Source organism: Brachycentrus maculatus, unplaced genomic scaffold (assembly GCF_059751285.1).
Source record: "Brachycentrus maculatus isolate JH-2025_06_01 unplaced genomic scaffold, ASM5975128v1 h1tg000309l, whole genome shotgun sequence".
Lineage (NCBI taxonomy): Eukaryota > Metazoa > Arthropoda > Insecta > Trichoptera > Brachycentridae > Brachycentrus > Brachycentrus maculatus.
In genome coordinates, this window is record NW_028281059.1 from 782,591 (window position 1) to 806,589 (window position 23,999).

The 23,999-nt window shown below is 29.4% G+C and overlaps 1 protein-coding gene across 1 annotated transcript in view; it reads right to left on the reverse strand.

Moving 5' to 3' along the window:
* The window catches only part of kek2 (leucine-rich repeat, immunoglobulin-like domain-containing kekkon 2 protein), a 253,114-nt gene that overhangs the window by 149,751 nt on the left and 79,364 nt on the right, over nt 1–23,999 (reverse strand). Inside the window, exon 3 of the mRNA XM_088267920.1 lies at nt 2,977–3,003. The gene's annotated coding sequence lies outside the window, so the exon portion shown is untranslated. The remainder of the gene's footprint in view (nt 1–2,976; nt 3,004–23,999) is intronic.

The window sequence follows — 23,999 nt, forward strand, 5'->3', positions numbered from 1 at the left end:
TCGCCTTTCCGAACTCTCTATGATTGCCATATAAAAAAAAAACTATTAGCAAATCTCAAACATTCAGTGACTTTTTACGAGGACATTATAAAATCGTTTTTGAAAAAAGATAGGCGGTTCGCTTTAGAATACAAATAAAAATGTTTCAGTACGTTGCGGGGGTATTTTTCACTAATTTCAAATATGTGTATATTGCTGTTCTATAACATTTAAGCAAATTTATTTATATGATAAATAATTCTCGAAAGCTTTTATTCATAATTCATAAAAAGGTTTGAGCAAATATGTTTTTAGGGTTATTATTTTTTTAAATCCTATCAAAATTGATAAACATACCATATATACTTTATCAACCATTATTGTTGTATGTATACATATCTACGGATTCCGATGATGATTATTAAACACTATGCATGCCATTATATGGTGATGGTACTTATTGGTGATGGTTGATATCTGAGGATGATATTTTATTATAGTGAACTTTTTGTATATTTCAAGGTAATGGCTAAACCTTACAAAAGTTACATATATGCACATTTTTACAATGATACATTGTTTATATTTATAATACTTTCAGGGTGCTTACTATACTGGGAATGACATGAGGTGAAGAAATTATTGGTACATCATGTATTCACGAATGTGAAAAATAATGGGCTTGCCTTACTGGTAAACCCTAGGCACGCCACTGATATACATTCAATGAATATAGTAATAAACATGGAAATAAAATTAAACATTATTATTTGTTCAATTGATTCTAAAGCCTTTTTGGTCAAATTCGGAAAAAATATGTTATTCAATGTAATTAAAATGTTATTAGCAAAATATAACTATTTCTTTACATCTATTGTTACATGTATTTCGATGCATTCAAAATCGACATGAAACGGTATTTCGTAATTATGTTGAATGCATCAAATCACGTGAAAATTTAAAAGTTGAATTAATTACGAAAAAAATGTCCTTTTCTTTCCAACCCTTATCTGTCCCCGATAGTGCGAAGGGCACTGCACCGTATGGACGCAGTTTTTTTCTTGATCACCTTTTACATGAGTACGAGGTGATCAGACCTGTACTTCTGTGAAACAGTCCAGGGCAATATGAAATAAATAATAACTTATTTTGACATCCCTAATAATCGAATCCGAGAACTCAACGTAATAACCGATCACGCTCATCACTACGAATATGGATGGAAATCTGTAATTACTACTTTTTGAAGAATAAAAACTATTTTTATTTTCATTAAGTAATTCGGTAGTCAATTTTTGGTAAAATCTATCCATTTTTAATTAATGTTTTACTCAGTAAATACCACTATTTATTAAAATCCACTGACACGTGTTTTGATGCAATGATGCGGAATGCATCGAAACACGTGTCACAGTAAATTTTAAGAAATATTGGTATTTACTAATTAAAACATTAATTTAATTAAATATTTTTAAAACTGCGAAACTAAGATAGAAGGTTTTTCACAATAAAACTTTGATGAAATAAGATTTCTGGTTAAAGAAATACATTTCTTAAGTGTGATTTTATAAATAAACAATTGTAAAGTAAAAACATTGCAGCAAAAAATATACATATAGGAAAATACTTAATATCAATCCTCTTGATGTTTTCAGTCCAACTTCAACAGTTTTTAAATTTGACACAAAGCCTTTTTTTATGAAAAAGAGTATTTTTGAACATAGCATTTTTTTAAACTTTGGATTTAAATACATTTTTCCTGTCTTTGTCTTTACAAAAATCCACAAAATGTTCTACGAATTTTTAAAGTCATTAAACTGTGTCTGTTTAGCCTTTAAATTGTTTGTTTGCATTACTTACGCATAACTTTGAATTACAACTGGCGACCAAAGCTTTTTATGAAAACCGAAATTCTTAAAACTCTTTTGAAATTTTTCAGACAAGATGTAACGAAATTCACGAATTCTAAACAGTCACAAATTGGGAACAAAGCTTTTATTTTCCTTTGTACAACGTCCCTGATATTGAATGAAAAACAAACGTTATATTAATTGTATTTTTAAGAGATTCACATATTTTTTTCATTACTTCCTATTAAAATCCTACACAATAAATAAACGCAATAAAAAACATTTAAAATAATATTCGCTCCAATTTGTCAATGATAAGTATACTCGGATATAGAAATATAACTCAACAATCTGATAGATATCATAAACACATTTTTTTTTGGTCACAAGTTTTTTTAAGTAACTACAAATGAATTTATATGACTCATATTTTTACCCGTTTTTTAAATTGCTTTTTCATTTTTTTTTTTTTTCTCATTTCCATTTTTAACTTTCTACATTAATTTTTATTTTTAAATTGTCTACAAATCTACAATAATAAAATAACCATTAATTCTGAATCCCTCTGTCCAAATTCAGTAATTATTTGTAAACGTATTAAGTCATTATATAAATATAAAATTCTTAACCTAAATTATTCCTTGGATTACCTACCATGAAATACCACAATAATTGTTTAACATAAAAAAAATTTCATAATGAATCACAGTGTCTAAATTTTGTCAGAAACAAATTTATTAATTAAATACGATAAGTGATATAAAGATGAGTAAGAATTTTGTTTACAATTATTTTTACCATTTGCTTAAAGACGTGCTTTAGAATTTCGTTAACCGAGGATTTCGCAACCCCATAACCTTGGATTACCCGCTTCTTGTGTCGTCACAGGATATGAAAGGATAAAAGAGGTAATAAAAGATAAAAAGTTCTTATAAAGGGAATCCTTTGAACCATTATTTGGCACAAAAACGACTCGTGTAAACTTCACCGCTTCATTTGAGAGAGGAAATTAAAATATTGCTTGTTTTTTAGTCCCTCTTGCTACTCTCAAATAACTCTTTTAAATGATCTAGATTTAAGATTATGTCCTTTCCACGTTGTATTATTTGAATAGCATTGATTAAAACGATATTTGTTGAGCACTTACCAATTTATTCAGTTTTCATCTTCAAACCTGAAACAATAAACAATTTTATTAAATATAGTGTAACGAAAGTTAATTAATTATTTTTAATCAATGTTTTACTTAGTAAATACCACTATTTCTTGAAATCTACTGTGACACGTGTTTCGACGCATTCCGCATCAATTTCAAACACCGTATCAAGTGACTGCCGAATCAATTGATGAAATTAATTAATTATCTCTCTTATACTATTTCAAATTTTCTTGATCAAATATTATTTTGTACTTGTTTATATTCGTTTCACTTTGAAACAATGATTTGCCAAGACTTTTTTTAGCTATACTGCAGATACGATAGTGAGGAAATGGGAAAAATACATCACAAACCCCAGACCGATTGAAAATAAATCTTCCCTGAATTATTTTCAATCGATCTGGGATCCCACTTTGGTGCGATTGATTGATTGATCCTTTAATTCAAATGAATATAAATATATGTATATATATATGTATATGTATATATATATATATATATATATATATATATATATATATATATATATATATATATATATATATATATATATATATATATATATATATATATATATATATATATATATATATATATATATATATATATATATATATATATATATATATATATATATATATATATATATATATATATATATATATATATATATATATATATATATATATATATATATATATATATATATATATATATATTTAAATGTATAAATGTGTATGTGTATAATTTTTTTTTTGTTTATATATTTATGTAATTATTTTGTAGTCCGTCATTAATTATGATAAACATGTACATTACTTTCACCTATAAAGACTTTTTTAAACATGTGGAAGTCTGTAGGTAAGTACTTTTTTTTGTTTCAAGTTAAAAATAGAAGATGTCTACCTTTGTCATCCCTTTTTATTGTAAGAGGCAGAAAAACATATCGCGCTTTGACTGTTGACAGAGCTCTGAAGTTGACTCTCATAATAACTGATTTGTCTGACATAAATAAGATATTTTATTTGATATAAACACTCAAGTCGCTCTAAAAGTCGTGAATTGCAACGGAAAATCTTTAAAATACTCAAGAGTATCAGAATAACAAAAAATAAGATTTTTCTTTAAATTAATTTATTATTAATAAATAATATTTTACGGAGGTAAAGTGGAAAAATAAATACATATGTCAAAAAATAAGTTACTCATAAGATAATTGATTTAAAAATAAAATAATTTTTAAATTATCGGGATCAAGCTTAAGATTTTTTTGAGACAAAGTATTCTGAAAAATTCTTAAAAATCAATTTGACTATTTTTTTAACCATAGCGTAATAAGTTGTCGTTTTGAAATTTCGGTGTTTTATTTTTATTTTTTATATATTATAGGTGTCTCTGCTTAAAATGAAACATATTCTGTTCTTTATTAAATACAAGAAGATGGGCTGAGAAGTCTAAGCATTCTAGGGCTTACGATCTGGCATTTAGCTGGCTTAAGCGATCACTTTATACACTTTTTTAACGTTTACCATTCAGCCCATTTTTAAACATCCATGTTGCATTCAATTTTTAAACGTGTATATATTCAATGGTCTCAATCACCTTCTACATGCTAGTACGATTTGAAAGATTTAGGATTATGGCTGATTGTGGAACCAAAGATGCTCAGACTTCCATTTTATTTCATATAAAAATGACGATAGATATTTCATATTGTTGATACACCTATAATATTGTTATATTTTGCGTAGGGTGAATTATCCAGTTCTGATATAAATATAATAATGATATTTATAAATTATTGACTTTTTGTGGATTATACGGCGTTATTTTTGAAATCATACATTAATATCTTTTTCTTGAAGTATTAAAAACACTCGCACAAAAAGTTATTTTTTAATATTTCATTTGAATTCGTACAGCAAATATTAATCAAATTTCTAAATATAGAGATGTATCAGTTACGGTACAGGTTTGTGAAATTTAGTTTCTTTTTCTCGAAAAATTTTGCGAATACTTACTTTGACCTTCGATGTCTTGAATTAATTTAACATTATGTTTATGGTACGGTTCGACCCTCCAAGGTAAAAAAGATTAGACTTTCAGTCTAAAAATGAAATCAATATCGATTAAATGGATTTTCAAGGCCGCTCGTGTTTTTATTCCTTTTTCTGGGTTACTCTGTCGTGTGTCAAAACTTAAAATACAATAGTTTAGAGACTAGAAGGAATGTGTATTTGATTACGCATTTTTTTCTATTGTTGCGCGGTATGATCGATAATCCTGAAACTATCCGGAGCATAAGACAGCGTCGGCATAGATTGTTTCACATTCCTACACACAGGACCAACCTGCCAATGGTTATGCCTGTAGGAAGAGCTACAGCCATGTTGAACAATATCACATTGGATATTGATCTGCTCCATGTGTCCGAAGGAGTTTTTCGAAGCGGGATTCTTCTACACATTTAACAAGAGTCTTCTTGTTTACTTTTTAATTTACTTTTTTAATGTATACGCCTTAATTATTAGTTTGTAATGTAAATATTAATTATTGAATAAATTGAATTGAATTGAACTCAAACACAAGCAATTAGTCATCTCGACATATAGCGCCATAATGAGAAAAAAAATCAAATTCATTTAATAATGTTTAATAATTTGTTCTTATTCACGACATTTTAAGTGTGATCAAAATTATGTAAACAAATCGGTTTCTCCACAAAGGAGTTATACTTTACATTTTGACATCTCAATGTAGAATAAGAATAATATAAGATTTTTAATTTAATTTAAGTTTAAGTTAGTAAATACCACTATTTCTTAAAATCTATTGTAACACGGGTTTCAATGCATTCTTCATAATAAGGTTAGTCTTAATTTCAGAGTTGTGTCCTTGGAACGTTGTAAATAAATAGTGGTATTTACTAAGTAGGTAAAACTTAAATTTAAAATGGATAGATTTTACCATAAACTGAGTGTCGAATCGATCAACAAAGAATATCGAAGTCATCATATTTACAAGGCTAACGACCCGTCATACACTGGTTGGAAGCATTTACTTTATACACGTGTAACATTGAGTTTTCAACGTTTTAGTTTTATTTTTATAGTTCTGAAGATGACAAAGTTTTTGTCGAAGCCGGTTTGAGAAATTAAATAAATTAAAGACACTAAATTATGAAAAATAATGGTTTAAGGTGAAGTTTAAGCTATATTGGTTAGAGAAATTTATCAATAATAAAAGTGATTTATACCAAAGTTCTATTTTTATTTTATAAAGTGAAACACAATTACCAGCTTGATTTGATTGCAGTTTTCATTTTATTTCAAACAATACCAATTGTTTTAATATATGGTAATATATTTTATCCAGAGCCCCACAGTAATATATTTAAACACAATAGATGAAGCCTTTCAAGTGACTTATAAATCCATTATTTTTGTTCAACATCCCCAAAATATTATCGTGTCATCCATTCGGCGCCGCATTTATTTTCAGTCTACAAAATTCGGTCGTAATCCAATTATTACTAGATCAATGAATGCTTCGCTAACTGAAAGCGATGTTTTTCTTTTATTATAATTACAATGGAGATACAAACAATTCTAATAATACCATAATTTGAATGGTGTGACTCACTTAAACGAAAACTCCCAGATTATCACAGAATAGGTAGTGTTTTTGATTATTTAAAAAAAAAGTTCGAATCTTCGGACATAATTAGGGGATTCAATCTCCGAGGAGTTATGTATTTTACTTGATAAATTTAAATTAAACTTAAAAAGCGCTTCATTAAATGGGTTATTGAGGTTTCTATAGACAATAACCAATTGGTATTTTTATCCTAAAGATTTCGTAAAAAAGTACAAACATAGACGTACATATCGACTTGCCCTGCGTAAAGTGCTTAACTACATTTTTGTCAATATTTGATGTACGTTATCAACAGACCGTTATCTTCAAATATTAAAAAAAAAATCAAAAAATATATTTAAAATAAATTATGTACGCCTAGTTTTCAGGCGTATAAGACGGTATACACATCGAATTTCCGAAATGAACTGAATTCCTAAAACGCTAACTACTTAATTTTGACAAAGCATATTTTTTTTAAACGATGTAATATATTATTTTATCTGTTTTTGAATGTATAATATTAGTTTAGAATTTCAGATAAAACCGTTACTTAATAAAAAAATACGTTGAAAAACTCTTGTAAGCTCTCTCCTGTAAAGTGATAGATTTGCAGATAGAGTACTTTACGTAGGGGCCGTCGATATGTTAGTACAAACTTCGTTAATATTTCACAACACCTGGTTTATTTATCGGTTTTTTTATACGTCCGTTTTTTTTAATAACATGGCATGGCGAAACAGTTGTCACAAAATAATTATATTCAATAACCGTGAATTATGTTTTAATTTTTCATAATAAAAATAATAATATAAAACTCGTTATTTTAAAAAGACCATTAAAATGTCGCTTCCCATAAAACAGATATATTCTCTTGTATGCCTTGTATACTGCAAAGATTTATGTTTTTTGCCGCTTTTTTTCTCAGATAAAAATATGTCGTCGTATTTTCTTTATATGCAAAGCGAAGTTAGAGGCAATGTTTTCACAATGTTTTATCTGGTAATAAATATCAGATTGTTCACCCTTGAAAGTTTTGATCCCCTTCCGGTCAGAACGAATACATGAAAGAGATATTTATGATCGTGGATTATTTGTGTATCGAGATATAAAGTTCAGCGTATTGTATTATATTTCACATGAAAAGCTTAATGTATTTGAAAGGATGCGGAAGATAAATGAAAACTGAGCATTGTGGAAGTTGAAAGGATGCGGAAGATAAATGAAAACTGAGCATTGTGGAAGTTCATGCTTCTACAAAGGAAGTGGCATATTCCGTGATTTAAAAAAAATGCTCAAATCTGTGAAAATTGTTTGACTTAATTTCAACATGAAGAAATAGCTAGGTACTTTTAACATAATATTCGGTATTGTTAACTGCTTTTTGTAAAACATCATTTAAAAAATAGATATTGATCTCAAACTTAAACGTGTAGAACGAATGAGTGAGGAAAGAACGGTAAAAAAAATATGAGGCGAATGTAATTGGAAAAAGGAGCAGAGAAATATTTGGCACGATCAGGTATGCCAAATACTTGAAAGCGGACTGGTTAGGAGTCGAAATAATCGGCGGGTATGTATGAGGATATACATGAACGTGGAAGAGGCGAATAATGTTTACAAAGATAGAGTGGTGTGGCGTTCTATTATCTCTGCCTACCCCTGCCGAGAAGCAGCGTTATGGTAAGTTAGTTATTTTATTTTTGCCTCTTTTTCATGTAAAAGTTGGTAAACCTGTTTTTAGGTAAACTTACAAATTTTAACCATAGATGACGCCTTTGAAATTAAAACTGAAAATTTATGTATGTTGCTACTTGAATTATTTCGTCTCTCTCTAGAATAACGAAGTAATTTTTTTATATTTCAACCTTAATTTTTTTGTTATTTTGTTCATCTCGTTTTTGTTACAATAAGAAGTTGTAAACAAAATATGTCTAAGTACTTGTATAGCACTCGCCGCTTAGTCAAGCCCGAGTACATTTTTTTTCCTACAATAAAATTCATTTCTTTACTAAATGGTCTATAGCTGATAATCTTAAGTGTGTGAAAATACAAAAAAAAAGATAATAAAAAGTAACTTCCAGAAACACATTAAAACAGCTTTTAGTGTCTTTAGTTTTTATAATGTTTGGTTATAAAAAAAGGAAAATTTGTTTTGAGGTAGAGTTTTTAGGGAACAATTACATTGATTAATGTTTTATTGGGGTTTATTTTCTAGCACTTTCGATCAATCAAGATCAGGATTCTGTTTGTACAGATTTGTTATATTGAAGTAGAGAAGAGAAATGTTGGACAGAGTAAAGGTACACACGTTAAATGGTCTATTCCTTGAAAACCACATTAATAATTTGTTCTTTCATTGCTTTCCAAAAAAATAATATTCACTGTATTTAATGTGCGACCAAATGTAGCTTTCAAATTTCAGGGTTGGTCTCTACTAAGGAGTTATTTATATTCAAAATTTTATTAATATATAAACATAGATGAAGATGAATTGGAAGTCTGGGCACTTCTCAGGTGTTCACTAGGCCTAGACTATATTTTTTAAAACTTCTTAGTATTTTTCTTCTTCCTTCTTACAGATTATCGGATCTGGCGGTTTCAATATCTGTCTTTTGCGATATAATACTCAAATTTCGGAAGTTATATTTGTTCTTCAATTGAACGTCTTATATATGGTACGTTTATCGCCTTCATCTATGGTTGAATTTAGAAGAAAAAAAAAATATTTTATTAAAATGTATGTTCCCAGACTTCTATATTCTTTTTTATCTATGTTGAGACATCAATAAAACTAACTTTGTATCTGGTGTTTTTGTAAACAACAAAAACACAAATATTTCACAGAAAAACTGTTCAGTGCAAACAAACACAGAATTCGTGAAGAAAAATTTTGACACACTAAAAATATTTTCTAAAGTTAATTGACATAATTCAATTTGGTCCCTGGCTTGTGAAGCAATCTACATATATCATACGGTTTTTTAACAATTTTTGATTCTGACTACAAAAAAAAAATGAATACGAATCAACTTGCTATCATAACTCTCAATTCACTTTACATCACATTCCGCAATGCTATTGATGTCATCTGTACAGATCAATCTCATACATCATCCCTCATCCCTTATAATACGACATATTCAGTCATGAATTACAACCTGCAGCGCATAGTCAGATTCATCTCCGATCCCATTACGCGAGTGACTATACAATCATACACTTGATACGAGATGTGAGTGATGCAATGTCTCATAACTACATATGACAGATAAGAGCACTAAACATGCCACAAACGCGGCCAATTGGAATGCATTGTGGTTTAAAACTGACAAATGCAGATTGTATGCTGTTATAATTTACAATGGCATTTTGAATTACAAGTATTCATAAATAATCGAAAAAAAATATATTAAATCATATTTTATTAACAACATTTCAGGTGCGTCAATATTTTTTTTTTAAATCTGGGTTTTTCCACTTGGGAGTTATTTTTACATGTTGACATCATAGATGAAGAAAAATCTGAGTATTTACAGGGCTTATGACCTGGCCTATGGTTAATATATATGTTTATGGAATAACACAAAAAAGCCTTTATTTTATAGTCGTGTGTCTAAAAATAGTACATAAAAAAACTTAAAATTTATAAAATAGGTGTATGTATGAAGCGAAATTTTATTAATTAGTTTCTCTGCGGTTTCAAAATGTTTCACTTAACATCTTGGCATTTCAACATACAAAGATGAAGAATAATATAGAAGTCTGGGTATGTAAAGGGTATATTGAGATTAAACCTGTAAAATCAGTCATATCGTGACTTTTTTTAAGCAGCATGTATTACGATCAATGCTATTGGCGAATATCAAACATTATAACATTTAATACAAATATCACGGAACTAAAATTAGTTCGACTTGAATAAAAAAAACCTGAGATAAAATTTCACATTTTCCTTAGCTGAAGGAATGTAGATAAAATAAAACATATCCACATTCACAAGAAAAGTATTTTTTATCACTACTCAATCTAAACCAGGAAGGAAAAAAGAGATTGATATCCGATCGGGAAAGGGCTTTTCTTCCAAAATATATTTATCATAAAAAACTACACTCTTGTATCGAAATTCCAGCCTTTCGAAATCGGATATATTAAAATAAATAAGGTACCAATTTTGCAAAAGAATTACAAAAAACAAATAAAAACATTTTGAAACATATACCTATTAATAATATGTTTTTACCAATCAAGTATACACTAGTGACATAAGTTAAAACAAACAAAAGCGTAAATTAGAATAATTCGCAGTACAAGTGTACATATGATTATATTATACATATTGATTATACTGTTAATTGATGATACCAAAGAAGGCAAAGGAAGAAGGACCAAGTATGGAGTTGGGGAGTAGGGGTAGAGGAAACTAAAGAAGATTAAAAAGATGGATAGGCAAGGTTCCATGGATCGAACATATGTAAGATTTCAAGCTATCTCACTAGATATTATTGCTTGTATATTTAAATCAATTTGTTTTGTATATTATACCTGAGAGCATAATCTCTGTGTTTAACATATCACGGAAAAAATATAAACAAGGCGTAAAATAATATTACGATAAAACAAATTATAACGCGGAAATAACTTACTTGATCCAATATTAGCAAACACAAACATCACACCTTCGGTACCTATATAACAGGCACGTTATACCGAAACGTGCAATAAAAAGAACCGTGAATGTGAGACAATCAAGCATTAAAATAACCAGTTTAATCACCAATAGCAAGCCAAAACGGGAGGCCCGTGCCAATAAGATCACCAAAAAATTTACGTATATTTACAAGATCACAAATAATGTGCCGATTTTGGTGAGAAGCAAACATGTCCACCTCGTCCTATGCTCATAGAATATTGGAAATAACAATATACTGAAAATAAAAACTATTTTGTGGTTTTATTAAATATTTCATACTGCACTGAGTGTGAGAGAGCCACAATCAATCAACCCGATTCTTAAACCAAAGTGCATGAATAATGTATGAAATTTTTCAATGAAGATATATTTTTCAAGATTGCTTACTTATATTATAACTGATTTTTGGATTAATAGAATTAAACTTCGGGAAAATATCTCAAGTTTCCCATGAAAAGCTACGATTATAAACTACGAGCTTTAAATGAAAATATAAAAGTACTACTGGGGTAGATGGATGGAGTATAAACACGGAAGGTAAGAGAAGGAATAACAAGATTAGGGTTTTTAAAAGGAATTAAAAAGAAAGTCAATGCTTTTTTTCATAATATTAATTATTTTAGATAACCATTATTCCTTTTTTATTCTTCATCATCCGATGAATCTTTCCTTAGGCGAAACTGTTCATTACCTTTGTCACATAATTTTTACTACCACGAATGCATACTTTTAAAAAAATTACATCTTTTTATAGTATTTGTACAACCAGCGACGATTGGAAAGAGAAAAAATTGACATTCAATTTTTGGTGGTGTTTCACATTTAACTTTGAAAATAATATTTCCAACCATTAGACGTCGTAAGTAGATCGCTTCAAAACTATGTATATTGAAACTTGTTTTATAGCAAAACCCTCGACTGTCTTTTTTATTGCACTTTCAACTGTTTTCAAATGCAAAAACTTCCACTTCCAAGCGGTTCAGGGAAGTGTATTGTGTTTTGGGAACAAGAAATGGAGTTTCCCGCCTTTAACGGCAGGCTGTCGTATAATAAAAAGATATCAGCTTACTTACGGGAAGATAAAAATATTTTTGTAGGATTTTTATGTGCTTTTCTATAACAGGCAGTCAAATAACAAGGTAAATACTTGTTCGCGAAACTGTCGTATTTGTTTACCCTAATTTAGTATGCAGATTATGATAATAAATGGAAAGCGTACACAGTGATAAATCTTCCCGCGCGCTTTGTTTCCAAACTTAAATATACCGAAAGTGTTAATAAAAATCTTTATATTCCAACGTTTGTAATAATTGTGAATTTCGTTTTAATATGCATACCGTAAATATCAAAACACTTACATATTTTTCCCATTCTACAGTAATTACGTATTCATTTAATATTTAATTAAGTGGGTTGTTTACAGTATACGTACTTCATTTGATATTTTTTAGCCTTTTTTATATGGTATCACTGAATAAGCGTTTAAAGAACATTCAAGTTGAGTTTTCATATCAATGAAGAAGAATATTTACAGGGCTTACATCATGGGTAGAACAGTAAATGTTGCACGTATTTCATTTACCCAGCCTACGGCAGTCCATAAGCAATGTTAGTAACCAGAATTCTATATTCTTCATCAAAAATGTTGAAAGGTCAAAAAAAATAACTCTTGAGTTGAGAAACCCATTTTTTAAACAAATATTTAGACACTCAAAATGTTGTGAATTATCATGCTTTATGGAATGAATCATCCAGTATTTTGGTAAAAGTAGGGGAATAAAAGAGAAACACCCCATAAAACGCTCCGACTTAGATTTCGTAGACAAATTTATGGTAAAACAATATATAACGAAGTAAAACAAACGAGAAAACGAAAAAATTATTACGAGGGAGCGGAGTTTAATATGTATATAGAATATCATAAAGCGTTAAGAAAGAATTTCGGGACGTACCTCAATGATGAAAAAAAACATACAATAATATAAAATTATTTGATGAAAGCAAAATCCAGAATATGTTTATAGGAGAGAATATAAAAGTACATGAAAATATGTTCATTTGACAAAAATACGAATGATGGAATATATATATAGTCTGGTAATGTGGAAAAATCAGAAGTCTAAACAATGTATATTTGTATTAAATCCTGAAATCTTGTCTTATCAAGACCAAAAAATGAGTATGGCGAGTAATAGTAGTAAGAAGAGTAATTTACCTGAAAAATGACATGATGTTTTTCTTTATTTTATTTATTGTTTCGGCATTTACTTTGTGGTAAGACATGTTAAAATTATTAAAGAAAACACTTGTTTTTATGCCACTTGAGTTTATTTATGACTACTTGTTTATTTACTAATTAACTTTATTCATAGAACAGTTTATTATTTATTATGTTTTAGTTTATGTAGTAGTCATAAATAAACTCAAGTTGTATAAAAACAAGTGTTTTCTTTAATAATGTTATTCTTTATTGATTTTCCATTAACTTTGTAGAGTAATATGTTGAATTAAATACAAAAATAAAACACTTGTACAACGAATTTATTAGTGTAAACAAAAATAGACGTTATATGAATACAGTTTTTTTCACCTGACAATGAAAACATTTGTAATTCTCTAAACTATTTATGGTAATATTAATAAACTCATAATTAGTCTATGTAATAAACAAGTAATTTAACATAATAATAATACGATATAATCAACAAGGATTGTTTTTTTGTAGTTATATTTTTAAGCAATGAATTTTTTTTAATATTTTAATTTGAATTGTAGGAAAACGTTTAAAAATTGTAATTATTTATTTACCCTGCGATGGTAACAAATGTAACCTTCTCATTTATATTCTCATTACAAAAACAAAAAAAGCATTCTGCCCTTTCCCTCGGCGCTATTACAGTAATCTATCAAAATTCCTTTCACTCGAGTATAATAATTAAACGATTCAGAATTTGAGCTTTTGGGAGTAGGCACTCGAAGCAAAGTGAAAAAATATATTCCAATTTATGCTAATTTTAACTGAGAAGGTAGTAAACAAAACCTCTTCTTTCTGAGTACAAATTTATTCGAGGAAGGATTTTTTTGGACATGAATAAACCATTAAAAATCCTCATTGGAATTTAACAACATTGGTAGGAAATTGACATACATTCATCAAGACTGGCTTAAAATAATTGGCTTTATACGCCGAGAAGTTTGGCTTCGCTAAAATTGGTATTCAATAAAAAACAACATTTAAATTCCTCATTGGAATTTAACAAGAAGAATGTATATTGGTTAGGAATTGACATACATTTTTTAAGACCGACCAAAAATAATTGCTTTTCTAAGTCGAAAAGATTGGCTTTGCTGAAATTGGTATTACATCAAAATCATTAAAAATCCTTATCGGAATTTAACAACCAGTATACTAGTTGGAAATTGACATACAATTATCTTTTGGCGTTGCTGAAATTGATATTCAATCATTACCATAAAAATCATCATTGGAATTTAACATACATTCTTATTGGGAATTGACATACAATCATCAAGACCGACCAGAAATAATTGCTTTTATAAGCCGAGAAGGTTGGCTTTGCTGAAATTGGTATTAAATCAAAAGTCGAGCCAGAACTGTCGGCCTCGATTCTGTACCTAGAAACTGGAATATATAGATCTGCTTAAATAATACGTAACGGCTGAATCAGCAGTTGTGAATTCCTACTAAGACAACAGAACGTGTTTAATGAGACTCTTCAAGCATTAACGAAATGAAATTTTAGTCGAGTGGTAATCCCATTTTATTTCATTTCACTTCTTTGTTGTTGTATTATTTCTGCAGTGAGACTGTAAAAGACATAACAGATTCCTTTTGCTTCTTTTCTAATTTTTGCACTCTTACATTCACATTTCAACTCCAAAAATTAAAATTTTCACATTATTACCTGTAATTTATTTTGCATGCATTAAGGTATAAGGGACGAAAATAGTTTGCAAAGAATGTTTGATGTGGCGTTCTTTTCTCTCTGAATACTCCTACGGAGAAGCTGCGTGATGGTTAGTTTTTTTTGTATTTCGTCACTTTAATAATAATAATAATAAAACCCTTATCTGCACCCCAATGGTGCATAGGGCACTACGTAATACAAACGCAGTGTAATCTTGATCGTTACACATGAAGGAAAGGTGATCAGCCCTCCGCTTCAGGTACCAGTCCAGGGTAATATTGAATAAATAGTACAGTGAAAAAATCACTAATATTTATTTTACCCCCCCTGGGAATCAAACCCGGGACCTCCAGAACGGTAGCCGAGCCGTCACTTTACGAAAATTAAATCATCAATATGTTTTTGGCTCATTTTTTTTCGAAATGTAATGTGTTCTATCTCTTTTTTTTCTTTTCCATTTAATCAGACTGAGACACATCAGTCATAATCGGGTACAGCTAGTTAAAAAAAACCTATTTAACCTTAAATATTGCTTGGTTTTCATATTTGGTTAAAATGGCATTCTTTATATCAGAATAACAAAAATATCGATGAAAAAAATTGAAAAATAACATGAATTTGAAAGGCATGGCCGAATATAACCGGTTTTTAATAACATAGGTACTGCAATAACAAAATAATACTAGAATTTCTGCATTAAATTTGTTTGTGTATTTTTATCTTCACAAATAAAAGCACCGAATATCCCATCTTAAATCACCAGTAAAATTCCCTCTTGTAATGCGATGGAACACAACAGGGCACGGTGTAATCAGTGTATATATTTTGACCTATATTTGCGTAATTACTAATGAATTTCGAAATTCCGCACAATCTCTAAGTAGGGTCGACACCCACTCGCGCCGCAGCATTTCTCGAGTACATCTACAATGGAAAATAGAGTTCGGCTGTTCATATTTATATGTCTCGTACCTCTCCATCAAACGTTCTCCTTGATTAATCGCTTTCCAGGATTAAATTCCGCTTTCGGTCGGATGTCATATTCTATTCGGCGCCATCTTATCTCGACGAACCCCGTGCTGGTGACAGAATACAAATTTTGTCCCAGTTACTCACTAGATTGTGAACGCGAACGGGCCACGCTCTCGGAAACTCACTTTCAACTTGTGAATTATTTCACCCGCGAAACTATATTTCTGATTGATCGAGACTGTATAAATATATTCGTTGATTTATTTCAAATTAATTACATATCTTATTTTTACAAATTCAACGCTCTCCTTATCATGCGTCATTCACTTTATGTAATAGTAATACCACTAATTTTGAGTGGTATAACACAAAGTGAATGATAAATGAAAACAGATCATGTATTTTCATACTTGTATTGAATATAATACACGAATATAATTGGAAAAAGGAGCAGAGAAAGAACAAAAAAACTTTGCATGATCAGTATGTCGTGTATGTCAAATACTAACTACTAAAATAGTCCGATCAGGAGTTGAAATAATCGTCGAGTATGTATGAGGAGATGCATGAATGTGGCAGAGGGGAAGAATGAGTGGTGTGGCATTTCATTCTCTCTGCCTACCCCTATAGGGAAGCGATATAACAGTTAGTTAGTTAGTTAGTTATATAAAATACGACGACACATTCATACAAAGGAAATATCAACAAATTACGACTTATGACAGTCAAACAACTATATGTTAAAACAAATCATACATGTGCATTTAAGATTCACTTTCACATAACATAATAAAGCATCTCCCAGCCGAGCACACAAATCCCAATTAACGCACTGTAACGTGCATAAAACTTAAAGATCCAAAATACAAAAACACATCAAATCAACCCTAACACATACATACCTCTTTTGGTCAAAAGAGCTTTGATTGTTACGCAATAACGCTATACAACTTCCTACACTATCCATAAAATCGTTAAAAATAGAAACTATGTATAAAAGACCTATTTGTAAATGGATGATAAAAGTGAGTAGATTTGAAACATATCGCATCATCCGGCAATGTAGTATTTGATTGCGTATCACAATCAGCTTTCTTTCATATAATTTTATAAATAAATATTATTTAATGAGCCCTCGTCACGGAAAATCTCAGCGATAGCACATTAAAGATATTTTTAATTATTGGTGTGATGAAGTAAATAAATAAATAAATGATTACCATACAAAAAAATTGTAAGTATGATTTTTGTTTGTTTGAAATAAGTAACCAAGTAAATTGTTGAATGTTGAATGTTGATGACGCCTCGTGTGAAATTATTATTCACACAGTAATTTCATGGCATTTACATGGAACAGCACTTAACGAAGAACAAAAAAATGTATCAATTTTCATTAGAGCTTCCAGCTAAGTTTATCAATGTAATGTTTATTTTTTATTACAATGTAGTACAGCCATTATTACCTCAGGCTGTCATGAATGAAATCTCAAATTCCGTTCTCAGCTTACAAAAAAAACTATTTATTTTAGTAATATATATAAAAACGTGCGCTCAAGTTGAGAAGTTTTTTTCTGTTTTTAGAGATATAAAGGCACCTTTTAAATACTTGCCAAAAGTAAAACCACCTGAATTGAATTTTTAATTAATTTAAGATATTTTTGTGAAATTTTGCACTCCATATTAATATAAATTAAATAAATTAATATATGTGTAAATCAAATCACGATTGAACATTCTACTAAACAACTTGTTAAATAATTTCAGTTTTAAAGAATCTCATTTTTTTTACATTTCTTTTTAAATCCAAAACTGTTAACACTTTATAAATTTCTCAATAGAAACGAAGAAATAATACTAGAAAAAGGCGTGCAAGTCTTAAAACTCAATTCTTATCACCTGATATCGGCTGGTTTAATAAATCACATTAAACACTGTGTTACATTCACAATTCTACCAATGATTAAATAATCATTAAACTAAAATTTTACTAAAAATAACAATTAGCTCCAACATTTTACAAATGAATTAAGGTGCTGTCAGTCATGTTACTAATCTAATAGAAAAAAATCAATTAATTAAAAAATGAATTATTTAAGAATATACGAAAAATTAATAACACTGGATGAATTTAATACACATTTAAGACTAAATAATACTAAGGAATAAGTAATGTGCTGAATACTTTAGAAATGTAATCAATAGTGTAAATGAACAGGTATTTAATTTATACCTCATTGTTTCTTTCAGAAGAAAACTTCAAAGACGGCTACCACCCTCAGCGTCGCGGCGGTGGCGTCGCGCGTCGGTCTACCCGCCGTCGTATTGTCACATTGTATACCCCCCAGTACAAAAACATACATATACCTGTATGCCGAATTTGTATATGAAAACCCATCCCTCGCGACACGTTCCTTTTGTGTTGTATATATCAGAAAAATACGAGACAGCTCTGAAGACAAATTGTCGGGAGATAAGAACTCTTTGTTAAAATAAAATGTATGAGTGGAGAATAAATTAATTTAAATTACGAGGAATGTCGACGGCGGGAAATGGGCTTTCTTTCTTTTTATGGTAGTTGTTTTAAGTGCAGACTTATTAAGATTCTCACTCTAGATAAACTCAGAATGAACGTAGCACCAGGCGTGCTTTTGGGGCCCAGAACTGAGTCTCCGGGGATTCAATATTCTGAATATCACGTATGTACATTTTGATAGTTTAACATGCAACCTCCATAATTACGCGGTTTATTGAAAGCGCATTTTAAAAAAATTTAAGTCATTAATAATATATTTGTTAAATAATTAAATCAATAACCAAATCATTCGTTTTAAATTTATGTTTCACTTGGTAAATTCTTAGTCTATTGTGACACGTATTTCGATGTATTCCGCAACACTATATGGTATTTGAAAATGATGCGGAATGCATTGAAACACGTGTCACAATAAATTTTAAGAAATAGTGGTGTTTATTAAGTAAAAAAATAATTCAAAATGGATAGGTTTTACCACAAAGTGACTGCCGAATCAATCAATCAATTTTTTCATGATATTTGTGTTTTGATATTTCTTAATCAGTGGTTCTCAATTAGTTCTTTCTATCTACCACTTCAAGAAAGAGCTCAATCTCGCGTTCACTTTGTAAGAATGATCGATTAAAAATATTTTTTTTGCGATTCATGTTAAACATTACCGTTAAATGTTTCTACCAATCGATTTAAAATTTATTTGTAATTGTTTTTTCTGATTAAATTATGTTATTCAAGAGATTACTCCGTATTCCTCTTACCTCAGGGGTTACACGTACCACTGATAGGGAAACACTGATCTAAATCGTTGCGTTTGTTTGGAGCATTTAATTATTTTTTTTTAAACTTGAATTAATAAATGTAAAATCTCAAAATTTTTAATTTTGCAGACATTTCTTAATGAAACTTTTTTTATACCAATGAAAGAACTTGTACAATGAAAGAATGCCTTTTCCTACTTTAATTTCATTTGACCAGCGACTGGGTTTTGTCGTCACTAACGTCATAAGACTAGTCCGCCAATTTTCGGTCTCTGGTAAAATAAAATGAAAGTAGAGAAAGCTATGTTGTTATTGCTTTATAGAATATTAACAAATTGTTGTATTTTTATTGAGTTGTTTCAAAAAATTTCAAGTTTAAAAAATAATTAATCAATTCGACAGTTATTTTGAGGTAAAATGTATCTATTTTCAATTTAAATTTTACGTAGTCAATACCACTATTTCTTATCGAAGGTTAAAAATTATTTCATAAACTTTTTCTTCGCTTTCTTATAAATGTTTGACTCAAATTTTTTTGAGAAGTTTATTTTAATATTTAATAAAATAAACTTTATTTATTCTTTAAAGTAGAAACATTTCTGATTATTATATGAAAAACTATAAACTATTCAGTCAAATTCATAACCGTTTTTTAGTTAAAACATAGCACATTATACACTTGAAATATCATCTTATGGCAGCCGAGTTATTTCTGAGAGCTCTTACCGGCAGACTAGAAGCTACAAGAGCCTACGGGATATATGTTCCTCGTAGCTGTCTACGGCGTAGCGCCGGGGAAGGTGAAGCATCGCTACGCCATCGTCAACAGCCCCCACATGTTACGGGTAGGGACTTACATAAGTGGTTCATACAGCCTTGTTAATGCCATGCCAGGTTCCACCCTCCAACTTACACCGTAACTCGGGGTAGTTTTGATTGAAGTGCTGAGATACGGAAAGGAATTTTATTTAGCTTCATAAAAGTCAAGGTAAGTTCTATTAAATAAATTTATTTCTATTCGTGCATACTCATTTTAAACTTAAATATACTTTTTAACTTAGTTTTTATTTTTACATTTTTTGGCATATCAACGTAGATGAAAAAGAATATGGAATTCAGGGTTTACGACTGATTATTGGCTGGTTAAATGATCACTTTATGCACGTGTAACATTCACTATTCTACCCAAGAAAACCACACTACTCGAATTTCGTAAGTCTAACATATATGATCAATCTCATGACATTACATGATTGAGTTCACAACAGCCATGTTTGGTGAGATTGAGTAATATTTTATTCATCTACATATGTCGTGATATCAAAAATGTGAAATAACTCCCAAGTGGAGTTATTTTTTATTTTTGACATTTTATTATAGTTAATATCAATTCAGAATTGGGAACAAGTATTTGAGCACAACCAAAATGTTGTAGTTTTTATATATTGTTAATTATCGTTTTTATTCCTTCTATTATTAATGTTTTTTTTATATTTTGGTAAGCATTAAAAATTCTTCGTTTTATGGCATACTTGTACTTACATAATATTTTTCGATAATTACATATATGAAATGTATTGCAGTGATTTTTTTTTCATAGAAAACAAGTGAAAATGCTCAACATAGATGAAGAAAAATAAACAAGTCAGTGCATTAACAAGATTGACGACAGATGTCATAGTAAATTACTCCTAAGTTGACGCAAAGATTTGGACACACTCAAAATATCAGTTTATTAATATTTTAAGCGTCTTCTCTCAGAAAAAAGGTGTCTCATTTTATGTCATGATAAAATGAAATTTGATTTAATTATAAAAATAAAAGTTTTTTTTTGATCTGTTGAGAATTATTGACCCATATTTTATCAAATTTATACATGCCACTCGCTAACTTCGCACCCGTGAAGTTTAAAAGTATGAAAAGTTTAAAAACTGTTTAGCATATTGTTATTTTTTATCGTTCTTCGTACTTTTTCAGATTTCATCACTTCAATTCGATATTTTCAGAAGTATTCATAATATAAAAAATCATATTTTTAGAAGTCTACTCCTACAAAGAAAAACTGAATATTTTGAAAAAAATGGTTGAACGATAACATTTGCAATATGAAACTCTCTTTTTAAAGGATCAAATTTACATGTGATAAAAATCGAATCTGTAATTTGTAATAACGTGTATGATGAAATTTAAATTACATAAAATTTAATTAAACCACAATAGTATTAATGAACATAACAATTTCCTTTAAATATCAATTATCAATAACTGAAAAAGGTTTTTATATATAATGGTACTTCTATCGCTGTCTATAAATTTAATTAAGATCGCAAAAACTCATTAAGATTTTTTTTTAATTCGCAATCCTTTGAGAAGCGTCCTTGATACAATTTTTAATAATTTGTCGACCACCGGGTCACTAATTAATGCTGTGTTTCAAACTTTGAAGAGTTCCCAAGCTCTTGATTATAGAAAATATCCTTTAAAAATGGCCTTAAGATATAAAATTTCTTTGAATTATTTTTATGATGAAATTCGTTCTTCTGGTTTAGCATTTCTGTAGGGGTAAAAGAACGTATTTATTGGAATTAATAAGTTTAGTTATTTATTGGTTTGGCATTTACTTTGTGAAATAACATGATTATCAAAATAAAAAATGAAACACTTATTTAATACCACTTTTAAGTGTATTCATGTAAATACAACTAGTTTCGAGGTATACAGATATTTTTATTATATATTTAGCTTAAATTTATCATAAATATATACATCATTCTACTTATTTTACAATGCACGGAAGCTTAACTTTTTTTCATTAATAAATTAAGTTTATAAAATCAGCATCTTGTAAGATAGAAAGAACGCAACACCAAGTACCTAAGTTGCTATTGTCCTTCTCCTACATATTAATCTCTCTGATTTTTCTTGGTACAACGCATTCATATCCATCAAACTAAGTTACTGACGTCATTTGAATCATATTGAATAATTTGGTATATTACTGTTGAATTATTAACCGATGCGTCTATAGAAGTTATCATCAGGTAAATACAGATCAGATTACATTTATTTAAAATGATATGAGCATTAATGCAAGTACATGCCTATATTTACTTGTATTAATGCGTATATATATTTTATCTGTGAATTTAATTACATTAAATTTTGTGCAGATTATATATCATACGATCATATGTGTATTTCATATCAGTAGTGCCCAAACCGTGGGACCCAAATCACCGGTGGTTCTGAAAAAAAAATAAAAGAGATCACACCGATATTTTGATCCATCCTCCTTCCTCCTTCTCCTCCTTCGCTAATGATACTAATTTGGAATGATTTTTTTGTAATCAACAAGGTTGATAACATTGGATTGAGAGTCAGGACAAAATTTTAGACAAAAAAATCAATTATCACTTTGTGGTAATATCTATCCATTTTTAATTTAAGTTTTGCTTGGTAAATACCACTTTTTCTTAATATCTATAATGATACGTGTGTCGATGCATTCTGTATTGTTTTCATACGGTGTTTGAAAATTATGGGGAGTGCATCAAAATGCGTGTCGCAATAGAATTTTAAAATAGTGAAATTATCAAAGTAAAACTATAATTTAAAAAACGTAAATATATAGTTTGAGCATCACTGTTACATATAACGGATGTGGGGATATTAATTGAATGCCTTTCATCCCTTCAGATCATCCCTTTCAGCTTATAAGTTGTACTCCCTGATCGCCATAATTCAAGAGGCCGACGGCTTAAGGGACATCACCAGATTTATTTAATTAAAATTATAATCCACTGCTATTACTTGACGTTCAATCTTACCCAGTAGTAGATCAACGTTTATACGTTCACATAGTCGTGGGATTTATACGAATTAACCGATATATACAGTTCAACATTTATTACTTCAGGTATCACCCAAAATTGGGTGCTTTGCCAATAAATAATAAAATAAAAACATTTATTACTTTTACAGGAAATATTTTATTATTACATTAATTAACCTATCCACAAGTAAATTGTAGTGGTAAGTGCATTTACAGACCGTACTAGAGGTATCGAGTACGATTTTCACAAGTGAAAATAAATATTGATTTTTACTTTTATATTTTTTTACAAAAATGTTAGCAATATTAGTTTATGGCCACTCATCGAGATTTTTTGTCCACAGGTTTCGAAACGCACCCGTCTCTTTGTCTGGACAATCACTATATGCTAACAATACTACACGTCGCCACGATAGCACTATTCATACACTTATCATCAAACCCTTATCCGCACCCCAATGATGCATAGGGCACTGCATCATATAAATGCAGTGTTATCATGATCGTTAACACATGAAGGAGAGGTGATCAGCCCTCCGCTTCAGATGCCAGTCCAGGGTTATATTGAGTAAATATTACAGTGAAAAAATCACTTATATTTGACCCTCCTGGGAATCGAATCTGGGACCTCCAGAACGGTAGCCGAGCTTACTGACCATTA